This window comes from Osmia lignaria, unplaced genomic scaffold (assembly GCF_051020975.1).
Source record: "Osmia lignaria lignaria isolate PbOS001 unplaced genomic scaffold, iyOsmLign1 scaffold0168, whole genome shotgun sequence".
Lineage (NCBI taxonomy): Eukaryota > Metazoa > Arthropoda > Insecta > Hymenoptera > Megachilidae > Osmia > Osmia lignaria.
Window position 1 is genome coordinate 7,501 of NW_027478309.1, and position 7,500 is coordinate 15,000.

At 40.1% G+C, this 7,500-nt stretch overlaps 1 non-coding gene across 1 annotated transcript in view; it reads right to left on the reverse strand.

Moving 5' to 3' along the window:
• LOC143308156 (small subunit ribosomal RNA) overlaps positions 1-126 on the reverse strand; it is a 1,923-nt gene extending 1,797 nt beyond the window's left edge. The window contains exon 1 of the ribosomal RNA XR_013065152.1: positions 1-126. This exon is cut by the window's left edge and continues 1,797 nt beyond it. This is a non-coding gene — a ribosomal RNA (small subunit ribosomal RNA).
• Positions 127-7,500: the final 7,374 nt, after the last annotated feature.

Genomic DNA, 7,500 nt, shown 5'->3' on the forward strand with positions numbered 1-7,500 from the left:
CGATCTAAGAAACCAAAACTGATTTAATGAGCCATTCGCGGTTTCACCTTAATTCGGTATGTACTTAGACATGCATGGCTTAATCTTTGAGACAAGCATATGACTACTGGCAGGATCAACCAGGGAGCTTAGTTATTATTGTAAATTTAAATTTTCGTCGTCGGCCCTCCCTGTAAGACCGATCGACGTTAAGCCATTTCTCTTTTGTATGTAACACACATTTCATAAATTTTGTACCTCTTATAGAGGCCAAATATTCTCCTCCTCCTCTCATAAAGCACGAAAATCACTTTCACGCCGTGCATCCATCGTGCAAGCACGTAGACCACACACGCTGGACAATATAATAAAAGATAGCGCGGACAGTGGCATGCTATACAAATCGAGAAAGCGCGTACAGTGATCATGCTGGTCATTTTGCCACCAAATTTTATAATCTTTATCATTAGAGCGGGCCCACCAACCTCGTCTCTGTACTTTATACATTTCTCCTCCATCTGCACACACCTTTTCAAACATTAACGGAGAGAGTTCCTTGGACTTGCTTTAAATGTACATATTAGATATGTTGGAATCTCTCTCCTTTAGAAGTTTCCCCAGCCTTAAAACTTCTTTCATTTTTACTCCTCTCTCCATACTTATTTTCCTCTCTGAACGTATCAGAGAGGATTTTATTTCTGACACCTCTTGACTTTTCTTAAATTCAGGGACGTAATTTTGTTCATAATTCAGTGGACTTTTGTGTATTTTATACTTTAAATATTTCCAAACAGTCTCCCTTCTAAAAGTGATAGAACGAATTTTCGTCTAACACTACTTTCTTGGTTCAAAAATTTTATACAATCTTATAACTTTTTCAGTTTTAACAAATTTTGGTTACAGACAGTTGATGCTCAGTTTGTACAAGTATGCAACATTTATAAGTGCATACAGGTCACCAGCCTTATATTACAAGGCTCACCACATATGGGCCATTCGGTCTTAGACACCGACCCGTGGTAATGCTGTGTGGAGATTAATAATAATCCGCAACGGAAAACCGGAACGAGAATAGTCGAGAAAGTATATTCTCGAGGAGCGGTAGACTGCTTTTCAACCGAAGTCATAAAAGAGCCACACGCTCGACGCTACTCCCGACCGGTCCGAGCGAACCGAAAGTGCCTTCCTATAAATACCGAACGGCCGGCCGCTAGGTCGGCGACGCATGGGCTTACGCCCAGGCGTATGCCTGTGCAAACCGCCGTGAGAGCGTACCATCCCGCCGGCACGGTAAAACTTAGACTGAAAATATCGTCGAACATATCCTTTCATTTTATAACGTTCTATACATGAAAATTAATAAATTAACATGCAGGACATAATAAATTCACATTCTCATGTAAATCATGGGTTTAATTAATATTTTAAAAAATTTTAAAACCGCCCAGAACCGATGAGATGAAAATATTAAAACGATATTTTTGCATTTTCTTACGGTAAAACATTAACAAATAAGCGACTATAGCAATATAAAACTCCATTTGTAATTTAATTAATCAAAATTAATATTTTTTTTTGATTTTTCAGCGATCCAGAACCGATGAGACGAAAACAATTAAAACGATATTTTTGCATTTTCTTACGACAAAACATTAACAAATACGAGACTATAACAATATAAAACTACATATGTAATTTAATTAATCAAAATTAATAATTTTTTTTGATTTTTCAGTGATCCAGAACCGATAAGTCGAAAATTTTAACAATCATATTTTTGCATTCTGTACCGTGGATCCATCGTTAAACGCTATTAAACTAACGTCCGTGATGGTATAAATGCAGATTTTCGCTCCGTTTAGCCAAAATAACGAACTTTAGGTGCGCTCCGAAATATTTCAAAGTCCCAGCGGCGTATTGCTTCGCCTCTTAGAACCGATTAGTCGAAAATTTTAACAATCATATTTTTGCATTCTGTACCGTGGATCGATCGTTAAACGCTATTAAACTAGCGTCCGTGATGGTATAAATGCAGATTTTCGCTCCGTTTAGCCAAAATAACGAACTTTAGGTGCGCTCCGAAATATTTCAAAGTCCCAGCGGCGTATTGCTTCGCCTCTTAGAACCGATTAGTCGAAAATTTTAACAATCATATTTTTGCATTCTGTACCGTGGATCGATCGTTAAACGCTATTGAACTAACGTCCGTGATGGTATAAATGCAGATTTTCGCTCCGTTTAGCCAAAATAACGAACTTTAGGTACGCTCCGAAATATTTCAAAGTCCCAGCGGCGTATTGCTTCGCCTCTTAGAACCGATTAGTCGAAAATTTTAACAATCATATTTTTGCATTCTGTACCGTGGATCGATCGTTAAACGCTATTGAACTAACGTCCGTGATGGTATAAATGCAGATTTTCGCTCCGTTTAGCCAAAATAACGAACTTTAGGTGCGCTCCGAAATATTTCAAAGTCCCAGCGGCGTATTGCTTCGCCTCTTAGAACCGATTAGTCGAAAATTTTAACAATCATATTTTTGCATTCTGTACCGTGGATCCATCGTTAAACGCTATTAAACTAACGTCCGTGATGGTATAAATGCAGATTTTCGCTCCGTTTAGCCAAAATAACGAACTTTAGGTGCGCTCCGAAATATTTCAAAGTCCCAGCGGCGTATTGCTTCGCCTCTTAGAACCGATTAGTCGAAAATTTTAACAATCATATTTTTGCATTCTGTACCGTGGATCGATCGTTAAACGCTATTGAACTAACGTCCGTGATGGTATAAATGCAGATTTTCGCTCCGTTTAGCCAAAATAACGAACTTTAGGTGCGCTCCGAAATATTTCAAAGTCCCAGCGGCGTATTGCTTCGCCTCTTAGAACCGATTAGTCGAAAATTTTAACAATCATATTTTTGCATTCTGTACCGTGGATCCATCGTTAAACGCTATTAAACTAACGTCCGTGATGGTATAAATGCAGATTTTCGCTCCGTTTAGCCAAAATAACGAACTTTAGGTGCGCTCCGAAATATTTCAAAGTCCCAGCGGCGTATTGCTTCGCCTCTTAGAACCGATTAGTCGAAAATTTTAACAATCATACTTTTGCATTCTGTACCGTGGATCCATCGTTAAACGCTATTAAACTAACGTCCGTGATGGTATAAATGCAGATTTTCGCTCCGTTTAGCCAAAATAACGAACTTTAGGTGCGCTCCGAAATATTTCAAAGTCCCAGCGGCGTATTGCTTCGCCTCTTAGAACCGATTAGTCGAAAATTTTAACAATCATATTTTTGCATTCTGTACCGTGGATCCATCGTTAAACGCTATTAAACTAACGTCCGTGATGGTATAAATGCAGATTTTCGCTCCGTTTAGCCAAAATAACGAACTTTAGGTGCGCTCCGAAATATTTCAAAGTCCCAGCGGCGTATTGCTTCGCCTCTTAGAACCGATTAGTCGAAAATTTTAACAATCATATTTTTGCATTCTGTACCGTGGATCGATCGTTAAACGCTATTGAACTAACGTCCGTGATGGTATAAATGCAGATTTTCGCTCCGTTTAGCCAAAATAACGAACTTTAGGTGCGCTCCGAAATATTTCAAAGTCCCAGCGGCGTATTGCTTCGCCTCTTAGAACCGATTAGTCGAAAATTTTAACAATCATATTTTTGCATTCTGTACCGTGGATCGATCGTTAAACGCTATTGAACTAACGTCCGTGATGGTATAAATGCAGATTTTCGCTCCGTTTAGCCAAAATAACGAACTTTAGGTACGCTCCGAAATATTTCAAAGTCCCAGCGGCGTATTGCTTCGCCTCTTAGAACCGATTAGTCGAAAATTTTAACAATCATATTTTTGCATTCTGTACCGTGGATCGATCGTTAAACGCTATTGAACTAACGTCCGTGATGGTATAAATGCAGATTTTCGCTCCGTTTAGCCAAAATAACGAACTTTAGGTGCGCTCCGAAATATTTCAAAGTCCCAGCGGCGTATTGCTTCGCCTCTTAGAACCGATTAGTCGAAAATTTTAACAATCATATTTTTGCATTCTGTACCGTGGATCCATCGTTAAACGCTATTAAACTAACGTCCGTGATGGTATAAATGCAGATTTTCGCTCCGTTTAGCCAAAATAACGAACTTTAGGTGCGCTCCGAAATATTTCAAAGTCCCAGCGGCGTATTGCTTCGCCTCTTAGAACCGATTAGTCGAAAATTTTAACAATCATATTTTTGCATTCTGTACCGTGGATCGATCGTTAAACGCTATTGAACTAACGTCCGTGATGGTATAAATGCAGATTTTCGCTCCGTTTAGCCAAAATAACGAACTTTAGGTGCGCTCCGAAATATTTCAAAGTCCCAGCGGCGTATTGCTTCGCCTCTTAGAACCGATTAGTCGAAAATTTTAACAATCATATTTTTGCATTCTGTACCGTGGATCCATCGTTAAACGCTATTAAACTAACGTCCGTGATGGTATAAATGCAGATTTTCGCTCCGTTTAGCCAAAATAACGAACTTTAGGTGCGCTCCGAAATATTTCAAAGTCCCAGCGGCGTATTGCTTCGCCTCTTAGAACCGATTAGTCGAAAATTTTAACAATCATACTTTTGCATTCTGTACCGTGGATCCATCGTTAAACGCTATTAAACTAACGTCCGTGATGGTATAAATGCAGATTTTCGCTCCGTTTAGCCAAAATAACGAACTTTAGGTGCGCTCCGAAATATTTCAAAGTCCCAGCGGCGTATTGCTTCGCCTCTTAGAACCGATTAGTCGAAAATTTTAACAATCATATTTTTGCATTCTGTACCGTGGATCCATCGTTAAACGCTATTAAACTAACGTCCGTGATGGTATAAAATGCAGATTTTCGCTCCGTTTAGCCAAAATAACGAACTTTAGGTGCGCTCCGAAATATTTCAAAGTCCCAGCGGCGTATTGCTTCGCCTCTTAGAACCGATTAGTCGAAAATTTTAACAATCATATTTTTGCATTCTGTACCGTGGATCGATCGTTAAACGCTATTGAACTAACGTCCGTGATGGTATAAATGCAGATTTTCGCTCCGTTTAGCCAAAATAACGAACTTTAGGTGCGCTCCGAAATATTTCAAAGTCCCAGCGGCGTATTGCTTCGCCTCTTAGAACCGATTAGTCGAAAATTTTAACAATCATATTTTTGCATTCTGTACGTGGATCCATCGTTAAACGCTATTAAACTAACGTCCGTGATGGTATAAATGCAGATTTTCGCTCCGTTTAGCCAAAATAACGAACTTTAGGTGCGCTCCGAAATATTTCAAAGTCCCAGCGGCGTATTGCTTCGCCTCTTAGAACCGATTAGTCGAAAATTTTAACAATCATACTTTTGCATTCTGTACCGTGGATCCATCGTTAAACGCTATTAAACTAACGTCCGTGATGGTATAAATGCAGATTTTCGCTCCGTTTAGCCAAAATAACGAACTTTAGGTGCGCTCCGAAATATTTCAAAGTCCCAGCGGCGTATTGCTTCGCCTCTTAGAACCGATTAGTCGAAAATTTTAACAATCATATTTTTGCATTCTGTACCGTGGATCCATCGTTAAACGCTATTAAACTAACGTCCGTGATGGTATAAATGCAGATTTTCGCTCCGTTTAGCCAAAATAACGAACTTTAGGTGCGCTCCGAAATATTTCAAAGTCCCAGCGGCGTATTGCTTCGCCTCTTAGAACCGATTAGTCGAAAATTTTAACAATCATATTTTTGCATTCTGTACCGTGGATCGATCGTTAAACGCTATTGAACTAACGTCCGTGATGGTATAAATGCAGATTTTCGCTCCGTTTAGCCAAAATAACGAACTTTAGGTGCGCTCCGAAATATTTCAAAGTCCCAGCGGCGTATTGCTTCGCCTCTTAGAACCGATTAGTCGAAAATTTTAACAATCATATTTTTGCATTCTGTACCGTGGATCCATCGTTAAACGCTATTAAACTAACGTCCGTGATGGTATAAATGCAGATTTTCGCTCCGTTTAGCCAAAATAACGAACTTTAGGTGCGCTCCGAAATATTTCAAAGTCCCAGCGGCGTATTGCTTCGCCTCTTAGAACCGATTAGTCGAAAATTTTAACAATCATACTTTTGCATTCTGTACCGTGGATCCATCGTTAAACGCTATTAAACTAACGTCCGTGATGGTATAAATGCAGATTTTCGCTCCGTTTAGCCAAAATAACGAACTTTAGGTGCGCTCCGAAATATTTCAAAGTCCCAGCGGCGTATTGCTTCGCCTCTTAGAACCGATTAGTCGAAAATTTTAACAATCATATTTTTGCATTCTGTACCGTGGATCCATCGTTAAACGCTATTAAACTAACGTCCGTGATGGTATAAATGCAGATTTTCGCTCCGTTTAGCCAAAATAACGAACTTTAGGTGCGCTCCGAAATATTTCAAAGTCCCAGCGGCGTATTGCTTCGCCTCTTAGAACCGATTAGTCGAAAATTTTAACAATCATATTTTTGCATTCTGTACCGTGGATCCATCGTTAAACGCTATTAAACTAACGTCCGTGATGGTATAAATGCAGATTTTCGCTCCGTTTAGCCAAAATAACGAACTTTAGGTGCGCTCCGAAATATTTCAAAGTCCCAGCGGCGTATTGCTTCGCCTCTTAGAACCGATTAGTCGAAAATTTTAACAATCATACTTTTGCATTCTGTACCGTGGATCCATCGTTAAACGCTATTAAACTAACGTCCGTGATGGTATAAATGCAGATTTTCGCTCCGTTTAGCCAAAATAACGAACTTTAGGTGCGCTCCGAAATATTTCAAAGTCCCAGCGGCGTATTGCTTCGCCTCTTAGAACCGATTAGTCGAAAATTTTAACAATCATATTTTTGCATTCTGTACCGTGGATCCATCGTTAAACGCTATTAAACTAACGTCCGTGATGGTATAAATGCAGATTTTCGCTCCGTTTAGCCAAAATAACGAACTTTAGGTGCGCTCCGAAATATTTCAAAGTCCCAGCCGCGTATTGCTTTGCCCCGAAATTTTTCAAAGTTCCAGCGGCGTGTTGCTTTCAAAGTGCCTCCCTCTAAATACCGATCGGCAGGCCGCTAGGTCGGCGACGCACGGGCTTACGCCCAGGCGTATACGGGGGCAAATCGCCGTGAGAGCGTGCGATTTTGACTTTCGCAATAAGATAGTCTCCTTTATGAAAAGGAGCGTACACGTCTCCCAAAAAAAAAAACAGTTTCATGACGATCAATGTAGTTCTTGATCGAAATGTATCATAGGACGAAGATTTTATCGAAAAGTACGAACTTTGGCGACGCATCGAAATTTTTCAAAGTTCCAACGGCGTGTTGCTTTCAAAGTGCCTCCCTCTAAATACCGATCGGCAGGCCGCTAGGTCGGCGACGCACGGGCTTACGCCCAGGCGTATACGGGGGCAAATCGCCGTGAGAGCGTGCGATTTTGACTTTCGCAATAAGATAGTCTCCTTTAT